Source organism: Sciurus vulgaris, assembly GCF_902686455.1.
Source record: "Sciurus vulgaris genome assembly, chromosome: 1".
NCBI lineage: Eukaryota > Metazoa > Chordata > Mammalia > Rodentia > Sciuridae > Sciurus > Sciurus vulgaris.
The window spans coordinates 118301903-118318902 of NC_136461.1; the positions used below are offsets into that span (position 1 = coordinate 118301903).

Sequence of the window (17000 nt, forward strand, 5' to 3'; positions counted from 1 at the left end):
GAGCCACAGTCTAAGCTGTTCAGGTTCATGGCTCTGTCTACCAGAGCTGACTGCTTATATAAATAGTACAGTTCCCTGCTTATTTAGCATGGTTGACAGTGTAGGTACTTGACAGCATGGCTTTTGGAGAACTTTGGCATTGCTGTCTGTCTCAGAGGTTCAAATCTGGGCTGCCATGTAAAACTCTGTGACTACATGCACATAACAAAACCTCTCTAAGCTTCACTTTCCCTTTTTGTAGAATGTAGATAATAAGGTTTTTGTTTTCTAAGACTCTTACTACAATAAACAGAGATGATATATGAAAAATTCATTCATTCCACAAGTATTTATTGAATGACTGAGTTGAGCCAAGCACTGTTCCAGGCATGTGGGATACAATAGTGGTCAGAACACGAACCCACTGTCAGGAGGCTAACATAAGAGGAGTGAAGAAGACAACCAAGGAACAAGGGTGCGCATGGCATGATAGTTGTGATGAGTGTTGTGGAGGGTGACTCAAGCAGGACTGGGGAAGGGACTGCTGAGGTGAAGGGCTGCCATGTTGTAAAGCATGGTTGGGGAGGGACTCGTTGAGAAGAGTAGGGTAGAGCCCTGGATATCAAAGAAGAGCAATGCGAATGGCCTGAGGGGAGAGTGTTCCTGGGAAATTTAAGGAAGAAACAGAGGGTCAGGGTGGCCAGAGTGAAGGAGATGGGAGAGAGTTGGGAGATGCAGTCAAAGTGACAGGAAGGTTAGCTCTGCAGGGCCTGGTGTGTTTGAGAATGTTGGTTCTCATTCTGAAAGAGATGGGAAGCCAGAGGAGGATTTTAAACAGAAGAGTAATGTGATCTGACGTAAGTGTTTCCTCTGATGTTGTTTCGGGTGAAAATCAAGAGTTTGGTTTCAGAGTTAATTTTTTTGTTTGTTTTTTGAGTTAAATTTGAGAGGCTAATTGGAATTGTGATGTGCTTGGTTTAAGTACTTGGGTGTATGGGTCTTGAGTTTCGATGAAAGGTCTAGCTGTAGGCTGAGTTTGGGAGTCCTTAGTACCTGGAAGTCATAAGTGCATTTAAAGCCATGACACTGGGTGAGATGATGGAAGGCTTGGCACAGAGAGTCTGAGGACAGAGCCTAGGAGTTTCCAGAATATACAAGTTGGAAATGTGATGAGGCTCTGAAAAGAAACCTAAAAAAATGTGTCTGATGAAAAGGAAAGAGTTGTGCCCCAGAAGTTAAGGACAGTATTTCAAGAAGGTGGGATCCATTGAGTCAAGAGCTGGAGGAAGATCAAGTAAAGTGGAGGCCGAGCATTGCCCTGCCTCAGCACCATGGAGGTCATTAGTGACGTTACCAGAGTAACTTAAGTAGAGTAGGGCAAGTCTGAGAGGGGAGGGTTTGAGAGAAATGGAAGAAGTGAAGGGAGAGAGTAGAGATAACTCTTCTGAGGAGTTTTGCTGCAAAGGAAAACAAGGAAATCTAGTTTCCAGTAGCTCCTCCCTGGAAGATTTATTGAATGCCTAAGGAGGTACTGAACTCGAGGTAGGGAAGGAACTGAAGCTCAGTGGAAACCAGTTCCTTAGTGCCAAGATGTTGACTGAGAGGATGGCTTGATCCACTGTGGCTTCTTGGGTACACAGGAGGGTGTGAACCAGAACTATAGGATTCCAAAGCAAGGTTTGTCTGCTCAGGGGACAAAGCTGGGCTCTGTGTCTGCTCACTGTACTTAAGTTTCCTGCATATAATTGTGTAGCTGAGAATCCCTTAGGCCTACAGGACGAAGCAAAGGACTGCCTTATGCCTTTGGTTCTGTCCACCTCGAGGACACTGATCAGATGTGCAATGAATCATTTACTGAAAGAAGTACAGGTGACACTTAGGCAACAGAGCTGTGCCCACCCTACAATGCTGCTAATGAGATAAGGCTACTCTTTGAAATGAGCACATAGTGGATCAGAGAACAGACATACAAAATCACCTCCAAGAGGCAAAATGGCTCCTGGCCAGCATTACCTCACTGTAATACTTTACACTGAACTGCTTGGTTTGTTAACATTCTAATGGAAGAAATTGTCTATCACAGGGGAGGATGGAGAAAGTAGTCAGATAAAGAGAGTCACAAAGCTAATGTTGGCTATGCCCACTCCTAGTTTGAGGAAGTGTGCTGAGAATAAATAAGGTCAGTGGTGATTGAAACTTACCTGTCACAATGATGTTCACCACCTGGCTCTGGATGGGGCCGTAGCTGTTGTCGGCTGTACAGTAGAAGCCCCCGCCATGGCTTCCCCTGACAACAGGGATCTCCAGCTCTGCTCTCTGGGAACGCTGAGTTTTCCTCCCCAGACTCTCCTTTGTGTCTTCTCTGTGCCAGGAGAATGTGGTGACCCCTGTGCCTTCAGCCACGGAGCAGACAAGGACCACATCTCCCCCTCAACCGCCTGGCCCCCTGGGGCTGGGTCTCCAAGGAGACCTGAGACACAGGGACCCCTGCGTGAACAGGAGCAGAAACTGAGGGCTAGGTATGGGGAAGGCAGGATTGGGTGTTAGACAGAGTCACTTTTCATGTGACTTTAAGGTGTACTTCTTAGCAGATAATAGTGTTGTGATCAATGGACTGTGGATTTTGAATCTAAAATGTCACTAAATGTGCTAACTTTTCTGTCCTAATACACAATGTCCCAGGAGAGAAAAAGAGACCATTCCTGGAGAAGCATTTGAGTTTTGTCTGACCTAGCTGATGGTCTGAATATTTTTGAGATATAGGTAATAGCAATAGTGGTTGTTTGGCCCTAAGCTGGACCACACCTGTTTCCAGAAGTCCTGCTTTGGTACCTAAGACAAGATGATATACATATATATAATTGTATAATGATATACATATGTATATAATTTTGACATATATATATGTTTAGGTTGATGGACAATTTTTATTTAATATCAGGAAAAAATAGGCCACAATTTAAAGAACATACGAAGAAGTTTTGGGGCCCTTAAGAAGAAAATTTCTTTGAGAATGTAAGTCATTTTTCTTATAATGTTTAATAAAACTGGCTCTTTCATTACCAAGCACAGTGGCACATGCCTGTAATCCCAGCAACTCAAGAGGCTGAGTAGGAGGATTGCAAGTTCAAGGCCAGCCTGGGAAAATTAGCAAGACCCTGCCTTAGAAACAAACAAAAGAACAACAACAACAACAAAATCCTGACCCTCTTTTCATCCTGGCTTACACATGCTAATTCTTCTACAGAAATACAAGTCCAATTCCAATTACTTGTAACATAGACAAAATGGTATTTAGTGTATTTATCTTTATATGTATAAGCTCCTCTGCTGCATACATCACAGGCAGTACATTGTTTTTACTATTGGCTAGGAAGAGGTGGATAATTGTCTTCTAAATAGTTTGCCCCAAGTTCTGGCAGGCTAGATCTGCCAACTCAATAACAGAGAACCTTGTTTTCTTTCTTTTTTTTTCCAAACCCCAGTTCTTGAATCTAACTCCACCAATCAGCTGTATCACACCACATGAAAAGAGTTTGAAAGGAAGACTGAGTTGTTAGGGAAATAAAGGTGGAAATGAAATTCCCTATTATTATTACAGTTCCTCACTTCTTAATCTAAGCCTGCTGCCCCTATCAGAATGATAAAACCACTCTCTTTCCCATAGTCTCTATCTCCACAGGTCCAGAAGGAGCCCAGAGAGTGGGGAGACGCCCCAGTTCTACCCAGCCCCCAGCTGTGCTACTCACTCTGTACCAGGATCTTCCGGGGAAAGCTGAATTTCTGGATGCTGCTTGTCACTGTTTTAGCACCACAACTGTACGATCCCGAGTTTTCTCTCCAGATGGTGGAGATCTGGAGCTCTGAGAAATTGCTCCAATCTGACAGGATGATTTTATCATCTCTGAAGAAGATGAAATGAAGCGGGGTGTCTGATCGCTCTGGAGGAAGCTGTGTTTCACAGCTCAGGTTTACAGAGTTTCCCTCTGTAGGCTTAGAGGCTGTGACTTTCAGCTTTGGACGTGGAAATAATTCTAGAGAGAAAAGGTGAATCAAGTAGGAGCACGAGAGTATTTAACACTTGGGGAGAAATAGGCTTGGGTTCTAAGTCCCAGGAAACTTCAGACATACAACTAGATAATTGTATCAAGCTGTCTTTTACATTTTTCTTTCCTAGGTCTATTCAAGTCCAATCACTCTTATTTTTTCTGCCTCCTCTCCAGTATTTGGAGTTCCAATACCACACAAATTCCCTCTTGACATGCCCAACTTGCCCACCCTGACATTACTAAATGGATCTATATGAAATGAAGGATTTACCTTGAATTCCATATATATTCTATTTGAGCTAAGTATCAAAATTTCATTCCGAAATCCAGTGCATTGATAAGTGCCACTATTATTTAATGTTGCTCTGGGGATAGAAAGATCCAAGGTTTTGTTAGAAATAAGGACTTTTCCATTCCAAGTGTATTTCATGTAGGTCAACTCCTCTTTTCCCCTTTTCTGGCATCTCAAAACCAAAGTGTCTCCTTCAAACACAGAATAAGGAGCCTGTAGGATTAAGAATCCTGGAAAAAATACAGAGAAAAGATATCATCATTCAGGGCACCACCTTCTTTCTCTGTGTCCCTTCATTGACAAAGCCTTTATTGTTTTTTCTCCCTCCACCAGAATTTAATCTCCTGAACAAAGTCTATTTGTTTCTTTCCCAATCAGTGAGACCTGCTTCAGATACAACACCTAAACAAATTCTAAACACATTTATTCAATCCTTTAAGGACAGATTCAAAATGTAAGGATTTTAATATGGAGAAGAAAAGCCAAAGAAGGTGTGATCAAAATCCCTGACATCATATAATATAGCAAAAATCAACACCAATCTGCTCACTGAATCTCTGAGCAGATGCTATCAAAGAAGTGGCATTTGGAGACATATACAAGGAATTATGGTGGTCCATTGGGGAATGCTATATAGAATAATTATTTTCAGAGGCATAAGTCTAGGTTCAATAATAGTGAATGTGGTCCTCTATGGAAATTTTCCTGCTGTTCAGGTTGTGATCTGAGATTAGCTGTATCTATTCTGTCTTAGATAACTGTGGTGAATACCTCCCCCTATAGAGCCATGCCTGTGAATGGGATCCAGAACATTATGTTGAAATGAGGTAAAACTGCACAGGAAGAGATAGGAGCATTTGTAAGTCAGAGATAAAAATAGAAATGAAGAAGGGACAGATACCAGAACAGGCAGGGATGAAAGGCCAGAGGTTGGAAATTTCTAACTTTCTTTATGACGCTTTTCACTTTCTCCTTTGTGCTTAGCGTGTTCATGTGTGTGATTTCTCCCTTACAAAGCTGCAAAGTCCTACAGGGTAGCATCTCAGACAGTTTCCTTTTTGTATTGACTAAAGCAAAACTCATTTTCTTGACTGTGTAAATGTGTAAATGTGTGGGGATGTTTGCTGATTGATATTAAGCATTTAAACTCGAATTTCAAGTGAAAAACATTTGCAGACAATGAGGAAGAATGTGAAACGGAAAGTAGCTGAAGTTGAGGGATAGAAAGGAAGGAAGGACCCTAATTCTTAAAAACTGCAGAGAGCTAAGATTTTAAGCAATTCACCTTTTTCTCACCTGTAGAAAAGGTCAAGATTACAGGGTTACTCAGAAGTGAGCCCTGGACCTGGCATCTGTAACTTCCAGGTTCATGGACTTGCAAGATATTTCCTGGGGTTTCTCTTTCTTTTCTATTGGTGTGTCCACTGTACCATTTTGTTTTCTCTGGTGCACAGAAATGAAATCCATTGCAAGTCAGATTCACTGTTTCTCCTTGAAAAACTGTGGTCCATGGAGGATGGAGGGAAATCACAGGTTTGGGTGCAATTGCTGAGAAGAAGAAAATGATCTGAGTGGTGGTCCTTGCAATCCCTGTCACAGAGGTTCATGTGGGATAGACAGGAGAACCAGGATTTGAAGAATCCCCTGGGTGCTGGGGAGGACTACTGCTTCCCCAAGTTGCAGGTTTTCCAGCTGGGCTCACCTTACTCCCAGGTGCAGTGGCTGCTCAGAGGTTTCCAGGAGCAGACTGACTTTTCAGAGGGCAACTCTAGTGGGATTCATTCATGATTGATCAATGATGGGAGGCTTACAAACCCTCTTACCTTTTCAGGTGGACCAAGTCCTCAGGTACATAACTGAGCATTGCATTTCTCCAGCACATGAACCTCCCTCCAGGGCTCTTCACACTACAGAGATCTCTCTAAGATGAGTGTGCGTGTGCATGAAGGGTACCAGAATATGCCATCCCAAAATATGCTTCTTTGGCATATGAATATTTTGAGCTAAAAGCCCATTGAGGACTACCAGAAATAAGGAAAACTCTAAAAATAGGGCATATGTTTTCTTTTCCTAAAGAAAATTTGCTTTCATAAAGGCATCTCCTTCTATTGGACCTTCTCGGTAGAGGAATGTTGGCTTAGATCTGCACAACAAATTGTAATAAACAACCCTTGTTGCTATGCTTTTCCTGGTCATCTTCCCATAACTTGTTTCTGCCTTTCCACGACCCCCAACCCCTTTAACTTTGTTTAGCCTAAGATGATATAAGCCTCAGTTATCTGCTGCCTGCTTGAGCCACACTTGACTTTGTGAGCTCCCATGGGTACTTATGTAATTAAAGCTTAATTTTTCTCCTATTAATCTTTTACCAATTAAATATCAGCCTCAGCCAAGGAGCCTAAGATGGGCTGAAGTAAAAATAATTGTCCCCCTCCCCTTATATGCAGCATTGGCATATATTGGGACTGGACTTACATATGGAAGAAATACAGAAATTTGGAGATCACTTATGCTGGTATGCAAAAAGTCCAAGTTGTATTTCTACTCATATTGTAACAAGGACTTAAACTCTTCACTTCTGCCTGCAAATGTTTGATGGGTGGCTAAAAGGAGTATTAAGGACTTGGCATCCTCACCTCCATTTTACATCTATTTCCTTTGCTCTAAGTCACCTTTGATTTCAGGAATGGGATCTGATACAGTAAGTAACTGTGATGAGTTGAAGCTACCCTGACAGGCAACAGCAATTTTTTTTTAACCTGTCAGGGTCAGACCTGACCAATCCTGAAATAATGAGATAATATTGAAACAGACCACACCTGATCAAAGTCACATGTTTGGTAGCACTGCAAACCTTCTAGCTCTGCCTTCATTTTCCTCTTGAAAAGCCTCAAAGTCATTGTCAGTGCCTTGTGTGGGGGTTTCTGCCACATCCCACATGGATGAGAAAAGTGTTAACTGCCGGAGGACAATATTGGCTATAAATCAATCAATTAGGGGCTGGGGTTGTGGCTGTGGTAGAGCGCTTGCCTAGCATGTGTGAGACCCTGGGTTCGGTTCTCAGCACCACATATAAATAAATGAATAAAATAAAGGTCTACCAACATCTAAAAAAATCAATCAAAAAATCAATCAATCAATTACTCATAAACTTATCTAATCAATAAAAACACAAGAGCCAGCACTCTTTTTAAATGAGAGGGGACGTGATAGATCCGCCTCTAACAACATGGAGTAGCCCAACTCTCTTTCATTTATAGTCACACAGGTAAAGGGGCCCGGACTGGGAGGGACTTCTGTGATGAAAGGATGTGGTGGAGTTAGGGGAGCCACTTTCTCAAGGAAACTATCATAGAACTAGACAGGGAACCACTCCCATGCAGCATCACATACTTGCCATCCTGGCTGCCAGTTCCTAGAAGCCAGGCCTCTGTGTCTCATGTCTCAACCTTGTCTGTTTCTGCTAGATAACGATGGCTTCCCACACCCTTGAAGACAGAGCTAAGGGGATGAACCACTTCTCTTCCCAGTGTAGCTACACTGATTAAAGTTCCTTTGTGCTTTGTATCATTTCCTTTTCTATTTGTTTTTGGGGTGAGTGGCTGAACCTGATTTGTTGGATCCTCCGAGTCAGGCCTTTGGCCTAGGACTCCAGTAATAATATCAATGAGAAGTAGGTGTGAGAACAGGGAGCAGGCTGCTGTGTGAGGTATGAAATACTTCTAGACAGCTACAAAGGGTAAGACTGCAGGGAGATAGGTACTCTCAACGCTCTAAACCTCAAAGACACTCTGATGGCAAGAAAATATTGACCTTGTGTGAAACTGGACCCTGAGATCTTTGAAACATGGATGGACAGATTTGGAGAATATAGGGTAAAAACAAGTTTAAAAAAAACAAAATCTAATGCTCCCTGTGGAAAACAAGGGAAGAGATTTCTCCCTTTTCTTTTAGAATTTCTTTTCCTGTCCCGTTTGAATGTTTATAAATCTTTATAATGACTGACTAAACAAGAGTCTGGCCAATCTGAAACCTCAGGAAAGTCCTGGGTGCCATTTATTATCCCTAAAAAAGGCAGGGGGACAGTAAAATACCATCCCCAAATGCTCCCTTCCTTTTTCTAAAAGCTCAGCCAAGTCAAGGGAGCAATAGCTGCTTTGGGATGCAAAGTACAGATACATACGTTTTTAGAGGACCCTGGCTTTCTCTTAGGCACACTGGGAACCAGGGAAAGTTAGTGCCATCTGTCCAAAGCTACTTTCTTGAATATATGCTGGGAAAGTTGCTCCTTGAGATGCTGGTCATACAAGCAAACTAATGCTGAAGATGTCACTGCTGCTGCAGCCTAATGTATAAAACCCCTCTCTGAGTAGGGATAGTTATGGAACTGAGTGCCTTGTAGAAAGAGTACACGTCATTCCTGAGCCAGTCACCACTGGGCAAAGCAGTAAGAGGGAGAGGAGGCACTTGCTTGATGGAGGGGCTCTCTGTTCAGCCTGTCACCCATGAATTCCCCTTGGAGCAGTCACTGTCTCCATCCCTGGTACTGGGGATTGAACCCAAGGTGCTTTACCACTGAATTATCCCCAGCCCTTTTTGTTTTTCACTTTGGGACAGGATCTCACTAACTTGCTGAGGCTGGCCTCACACTTGCAATGCCCCTGCTTCAGCCTCATGAGCTGTCACTGAACTCTTCCCCAATAAATCCTATGTCTCATATGCCATCTCTGGGTACCTTCTTTGGCCTTTCCACAGCCTACCCCACTGCCCTCACCCAACTGGGCCATGGACACGACATGCTACCTTTTTGGTTTTGGGGAGATGGCATATGGGAAGATGGCACCTTTTTCTTCCAGCTTCTGTGGGAGACTAAGTCTAACTCTGGTGGGCTCACCTGACTCCAACACAAAACTATCAGTTGTTATAAAAATATGAGAAGTTTGTTTCTCTATAGTAAAAGTCAATCAGCTAACATGTGCCTCCTGGTTATCATAGTTAAGATAAACTATATGTCAATTTCTTTTTTTTGAAGACCAAATTTTTTTATCTTGAAAACATGTATGTATGGATTATCTGCTTGCCAAAATAGAGGAACAAAATTCCTTTCTGTCTTTGCTATCTTTTAGTGGTTTGTCTATGATGTGCGTTTCATTCTGATTTAACACTTATTCAATAATAAAGTGTTTTCCTTTATTAATAATAAATAATAAAGTTTTTCCCAGGATTTCTGGGTTGGGAGAAGATTTTATTTGTAGTGCTCTGAGTCCTGTAGTTTTAAGATTGTGAAGCTAACAAGAAAATTATTATTAGAAACATCCTTCTCAATTTAATATTATTCTCTGACCTGCTTAAAGATAAGTGGTTTGGTAAGCTAATCTTTCAATGGGTGTGCAAGTGAAAATTTTTTGATTACTATTTCAGATCCTGCCTAAGATGCAGTATTTCATGAAGTTGGAAAAGTGACATGGAACCACTATTCTGATGGCTGACAGCACTGAGGAGTGAAATAAAGAAAGATCTGTTAAAATGAAAAAGGGGAAATGAATAAAAAGAAAGCACTAGTCTGGTTCCTGGAGGTTAGTCCTAATGCCCTCTCTAGACTGCTGCCCATCAGTGGGTTTGAAAAAGTAAAGCAACTGGCCTTCCCAGCTACACCGTCCAGGTCTGGATGAAAAGATGTCAGAGTAATAAAGCTAAGGTACACCAGGCAATAGGTTCTGGGGGAAAGTCTGCCTTTATGTTGAAAGACAGAAGCACTTGGGAATTCTTTGACAGCTTCAGTTCCCTTCTCTGCTGCCCCATACCCCTTCCTGTCTTGAACACAGCCAGGAGGTCTGGAGCTCTCACAGACGCCACATTTAAAAAAAACAATAGTAGATTCATGCTTGTTCTACAAATCACCTATGATAATCCAACTTCTGTGAAGTGGAAAATAAAACAAATTATAATTGTTTTTTTATTTTTCAAAAATAAAATCTCAATTTTGGGGTGCTGTTATTTACTATACAATTTTAAGTGGAATCACTTTAGATTGATTCTTGTCTTGTTACCTTTTCATGCTCAGTTAAGGGGGAACTGTCCACAGTTAAAGACTTCAAAGCAATTGCTTTTTTAAAGCTCGAGATATTAAATGTTCTTAACTTTTTCTGGAAGGAGTTCCCAAATGAGTCTTTTAATAATATCCAAATGAAAAGAAAATAACTTTTCTCTGATTATGGGGAAAAAAAACTGTAAGGTCACTTGAATGCATGTTTTAGATGAAGAGGTTAAATGTTTCTGTTTGGTAATGTAAAACATTCATGAGTTTTTGTAGACTTCAAAAATTTTTTTTTTCTTATCCGGGCACAGTGGTGCACGCCTGTAATCTCAGGAGGTTGAGGCAGGAGGATAGTGAGTTCAAAGCCAGCCTCAGCAACTTAGCAAGGCCCTAAGAAACTCAGCAAGACCCTGTCTCAAAATAAGAAAATTAAAGAGAGCTGGGGATGTGGCTCAAGTGGTAATTACCCCTGGGTTCACTCCCTGGTCCCCCGCCTCAAAAAAAGAAAAAAATTTTTCTCTGAAGGAAAGGTACCAGGGAATGAAATTGATCAAATTATGTAAAATGCATGTAAAATATGCCATAATGAATTCTACTATTGTGTATAACCATGAATTCTACTGTTACGCACCAATAAGAAAGATTAAACGTTTTGTCTCTTAAATATTTGGACAGAATGCCCTGTGTGCTCATTGGGAATGGAGTTGTGCTTCTCCTGAAGAAAGTAGAAATCCCCACCAGTTATGTTCCTAGGAAGATCTTGGGGCAAGGGAATGGGGACTTGGGCTGGCTGCAGGTACTTTCCTGGAAGGAAGGAGACCTTCCTTCCTTTGGTAAGTTCAACTAGATTCTTCTTTGGTTCAAGTAAGCTGCCCATCTGGTGTGCAATGGCTCTGTGACCAGGAGGAGACCCTTTGTCAGGACCTTTGTGAGGTTTGGCATTGAATTCTGAGATTAATCACACTAAGTGACTGATGTAAGACATTCTGTTTCATTTCCTCATCCTAGAAACATTAGCAAAGTCTTGCTGAGTTACAATCCTATCTCACTTTGGCAGGGAAATAGTTTGTGTCCATGACATTGAGAGGGAGACAGTGTATACCCGGGGGCTGTGGTTTCTTGACTCAAACAGGGTAACCACCAGCAATTCGCAGGATGTGTTTGAAAGGAATTCCACAGTGGTTGCCAAACATCTGTGAGACAGTTCCCTATAAAACACTGGACTTTCTATCAGGGTGTAGCCGTGTGCACCTATAATCCCAGTGACTTGGGAGGCTGAAGCAGGAGAATTGCCAGTTCAAGGCCAGCCTCAGCAACTTGGACCCTGTCTCAAAATGGAAAAAAAAAATTGTTTTTTTGAAAGGGCTGGGTTGTAGCTCAGTGGTAGAGCACTTGTTTAGCATGCATAAGGCCCTGGGTTCAATCCCAGCATGAAAGAGGAAGGAAGGAAGGAAGGAAGGAAGGAAGGAAGGAAGGAAGGAAGGAAGGAAGGAAGGAAGGAAGGAAAGGAGGGAGGAGGAGGGAGGAAGGAAAGAAGAGAAAGAAAAGAAAAGAAAGGAAGAAAGAAAGAAAGAGAAAGAAAGAAAGAGAGAAAGAAAAGACAAGACAGACTGGACTTCCTGCTGACTAGCAGGATGGATGGGAGCTCAGAGTCATCACGATTTGAGCTATTTCTAGAAAAAAGTGTCTACAGAGAATTGGTCATACATTGTTAGGGGCAAAGCTGAGCTCCAGTCTCCCAATTTGTAATAATGACTTTTAAAAGTCTTTCCCTCTCAGAATTCTGCGCATTCCAACATCAGGCTTGGCCAGAATCTCACATCAGGTGAGGTGATGCCTCTTCCTACTGTGAACTCCAGTGACACGTGTCCCAGTCTTCCATGTTCATCCAACACAATGGCAAGTTTGGTCTGAGAAAAGTACTTCCAAAAACTCTAATGCTTAGCATCAGAATCACCGAAACAACTGATATTTTTATGTCTCTGCAGCACTCAGAGAAGAAATGAAGAAGACAATGTGGTCTTTGTTACAAGAGATAGAGGACAGTTATTAGAACATCTGGAGATATGAAAGAGAAAAGAAAAGGGGAACTTACCAAATTGTCCATGGACTGGAGCTGCAAAATAGTAAAAAGCCAGGTATCAACACAGGTAAGGTGTCCCCAACCATTTCTCCCTGAGAACCTGCATGCTATATTCTATTTCCAAACAAAAGGAAGAGAAATACGTGCAGTTCCACCTATTCAGAGGAGCCAAGTAGCATGGTGACCCAAATCTCATGTTATAGGCTCAGATAACCTGGTTTCAATTTTAGCCATGTAAACCCTGGGCAAACCACATAAACTTTCAACTCTCAGTTTCCTCTTCTGAAAAATGAGGACCATAAAAGTGACTTCATGGTATTATTATAGTGAATTAAATTAGTAAGTCCTCAATTAATGGTTGATGTCCTATTTTTAAAAATGTATGGGGCTATTGCTGAAATTTGACTCCGTGATAGTTTTGCCTGGAGTGTTCTTCTTCTTCAGTACCAAGTCAAGTCACATCCATGCATTAGGGTCTAAATGAAACCTTACCTCCTCCATGAAGCCTTCTCAGGTGTCTCTAGGCTGAAGCAAGCTCCCTCTTCTCTTGACTCAGAACACTGACTATCATAGCTTATTGAAGCTCATAATTAAACACAATATGGGGTAAATGTTAAATGCATAGTGTCCAAAGTCAGATGATGGGTTTGAATCCTGACACCACCACTAATTCTAGCTGCATGAATTAGTCATGAGACCACAGTTACTGTGCCTTCGTTTCCTCATTTGTAAATTTGAGTTATAACAGTTTTGGCTATTGATTGTTACAGAACTGAATAGATTAATACATGGGATATTCTTAGAATGGTGTCTGGGACATGGGAGTTAGAAAGAAACAATTGTTATCATCACCCATTATCCTATGATCCAGTATGTAATATTTCTCTTGTATAGGCAAGTCAAATGTTCTGGCATTGGAACTTCAATGTTCTAATCAGTGTCAGTTCTTGAGGGCAGAGGCTGAGATATCCAGGCCTCTCGACTCTCTGAGGTGCTCATCTCTATGCTATGCTGAGAATATTCACCCGTTCACTATTTACTGAGTTCCCATGATGCACATATCACACTAATTATAAATCTTCCCCAAGTTAGAGTCCGGGGATCCAAGTTGGAGCAAGATAAATTCACTTAACAAGTACACAGACTGACTTTTAAAATTCCCTAGTGTGAACTACTAGGAATTCAGTGCCTCATGGGGACAAATATTGTCAAATAATACAGAAGCAGGGGCAGGGGATGGTGTGTTTGAAGGAAACCATTTCATTTTTTTTCTCTTCTCATGGTCTTTGCAAAGTCACAGTAGGTTTGATCTTAGGATACAGAGAAGGAAATTACAATTCTCAGCAGAGCATCAATTGTCTCAGCTCACAATTAGATATATATGGTTCTTAGAATCTCAGATTGTATTTTTATCTGGGTTTTCATGAACTCAATTTAGTGGGGGGGTAACTGAATCTAGTTATTTTTTGTATGTTTGTTTTCACATGAAAACAAAAATGGAGAGGGCTTTTTCATAGGCAACTGAAAGCAAAAGTGGATGAGGAACACGTTTTTGGAAATCAATTTTGTTTATTTCCCTCATGCCATTAAATCAATACCTTCTCCTTTGTTCATATTCTGCTCTTCTGAAAAGGGAGTAAAAAATCCACAGTCACTAGCCAGAAGAGGGGCCTTTGGCTTGGCTGAGGCTCAGGCCAGACTCCTCTCCATTACTTACCAAAGATCAGCAAGGATGCCCACAGCAGCATGGAGTCCTGCCCCAGCAGCCGGAGAAGGAGTAGATCTTAGGAGACAAGACAGGTCAACCCAGACTGTCAAAGCAGCGTGTGTCTACACTGTCTACTCACAGAATTGAGTGCAGGAGTACTTCTCTGAATAGAGATGTTTGCATAATGATGTGAAAGACGGAAGTAGAGCAATCTTTCTTAAAAATACCATGTTACACAGTGTAAGACAATCCAGAAAGTGAAATATTTAAGCGTTGCTCTGACATCATGGTATGAAGAGTTTCTCCAATTTAGCTGTCACATTTCCAAAACTTTCTAGCTTCTGTCTTTCCAGGAGATCAAGGTTGATCCTCTCTGCCTCCAGAAACCAGGCAAGACTGAAGTCCTCCTGAGATTCACATAATCCAAGGATGTACCTGAAACACCCTGAGATGGAGAATATTCATTCAGGAAATATCCTCCCCTGTTCCCTACTGCCTCTGCTGGACCCACCCCATGATGAATTTCTCAGTCACAAGACAACTCAAATCTCTAACATATATGAAAATATATCCTGACTCATCTGTCCCAGGGGAAGTCACAACCTTTGATCTGAGTAAGATGAGCTAAAGAGGAAATTATATCCTCATCACACTCTTCTTATATAATATGACTATGTTTCACTTAAGGTCCTAAAATCTGAAATTTGCTACAGGACTATCTTGGCAGATTATTGTATATCTTGGCAGATATTTATATAACTGTATTCTAGGTATAGAACCAGATGCTGGGAACATAGTGGAAATCAAGACTCAACAAGCTTTTCATTCTAGTAGGGGAGACAAACAGTCAATATGGAATTATACACTGAATGAAAATGCTCTGGTAGGAGGGAAAATGACTTGGGTGGGGAATCAGGAGAGGCTTCCTAGTGGAAGTGATATGAAAGTTGAAGGAATGTCATTCTAGAACTGGAAGTTAGCATGGGCTAAGGTGGAAGGCAGTCCATTACCATCATCATCATCCTACAAACCTGTGAATAAATGTCCCTTGGTCTTCTTATAAGGAAGGATAATGCACATAGGAGTGAATTAGGAGCACTCTGTATTTCTAATATAACTATATAATTATAGCCATATATAATATATATATCATTATATGTATACACACACCACACACACACACACACACACACACACATTTTACTCTTGCCCTGGTCCCTTTCAAAAGTCATGGAGTCACCTAATACTTATCAAGAAGGGAAAGGGGTGATGCTGTTTTCCATGCACTTCATTTAATGTGGTAACTGACTTTCTTACTACTTCCTTTCTGCTGGCTAAAAGTGAGTTAATGTCTTGAAAAAGGATCTCCAAAATAAAACATCTTAAACTATAATTCTTCATTAGATTTCATGATTTTCCAAATCAGTAATTTATTGGAAAGCTGTATGTAAAAGAACTTAAAATTTAGAGACTAAAGTAAAATTCCCAATTCACCAGTACACAACATTAAACTCTGCATTACATGACTTCTGAATGCTATCTGTGACTGTCCATTTTTAACTTGAACTGAACATCACAAAAGTATTTAACAAAAACCCGTTTTAGAAAGGCATATTTTAAAAAACTGCACTGGAGGGTCCTCTTTATTTTATGGGAGCGCAGCAAGTGCACATTTTACTGATTTATTCTGGTTTGATTTCTTTTCATAGATTGGTGCCCCTGGCATTTGTTTTAATCTGACTTAGTCTATTTCAAATAGGCTTTGCAAATTCAAAGCCTATGGGAGCCAGATCAGCAATGTAGAGTGAAGGGAATGACATGTTAGAATAATCAACTTCCAAAATGCAATAAAATTCAATTACTTTTTTTAACTGAACTATTGGATATGCTTGTAACAATGTAAGAATGTATTAGAGACTATATTTTCAATCAAAACTTGACAAGTACAAATTGTAATGCAGACATAAAGTTTTTTCTTCATTATTCATTACTTTTTAGTTTGGGAACTGGAAACCTGACATCTCCTCTTCTACACCAAGAAATCAGTGTCAGAACTTACATTTCACATTGTATATGCAATGTAGGATTCAGCTTTGTATCCTTCAAATGGTTGCCATATTTAGTTTATTGTTTTATAAAGGCAAACAATTATTTGCAAATGTAGGCACTTCTGACCATGGGAAGGAACTTTGCACAATAGTTTTTATATTTAGGAGAACTTCTTTGTAGAATTCTGGCAGTCCTCCATTGCCATATTGTTTTTCAGTGTTGCCTTACTCCTCAATTATTTCTATTTGAGTACTCTCCAGTCTCACTATCAATATTAATTGGAAAAAAAGCAAATTCAACTATACTGGTTTATTTTCAGATCTTTCCTTTCTGAATTCATTTTTCAATTCCACAGTTTGGGATATGTAGTTCAATCTATTCCTTTTTATTTCTGGAAATTGATTTCAATGAATAGGATCATTATTTTGGATAATTACAAATGCTTATCTCAGAAGTAGTCGACGTGCTTAAATGGGTTGTATGGTACACTAAAAGTCCAACTATTTGTTCTTTGGTAAGAAGCTGAGGCCAAGTTTGCTCAGCGAATGACATAAACAATTTATTTCCTTTTAATTCACCATGCTGCAAGTAAACTACCTATACTACAAAGAAATACATGAGGCAACTAACTTATAAAGAAAAGCAACATCTATTTATCTCACAGCTGTGGAGGTTCAAAGGCATAGCACCTCATTGGCTTGGTTGTGGTCAGGGGAGCAGATGACAACAGCAGGGACAGCTGTGTCAGAACATCCTGAGCCAGGAACAGAGAGAGGAAGGGCAGAGTCAAACTTGGGCTTTTC

The 17000-nt window shown here is 40.8% G+C and overlaps 1 pseudogene across 1 annotated transcript in view; it reads right to left on the reverse strand.

Moving 5' to 3' along the window:
- The window catches only part of LOC306665083 (Fc receptor-like protein 4), a 32302-nt pseudogene extending 18026 nt beyond the window's left edge, over positions 1-14276 (reverse strand). Inside the window, exons 1-6 of the transcript in view lie at positions 14158-14276; positions 12453-12473; positions 5617-5868; positions 4300-4550; positions 3729-4013; positions 2181-2466 (exon numbers count right to left, since the gene is read on the reverse strand). The product of the transcript in view is annotated as an Fc receptor-like protein 4 (transcript). The remainder of the gene's footprint in view (positions 1-2180; positions 2467-3728; positions 4014-4299; positions 4551-5616; positions 5869-12452; positions 12474-14157) is intronic.
- Between the last annotated feature and the right edge of the window lie 2724 nt (positions 14277-17000).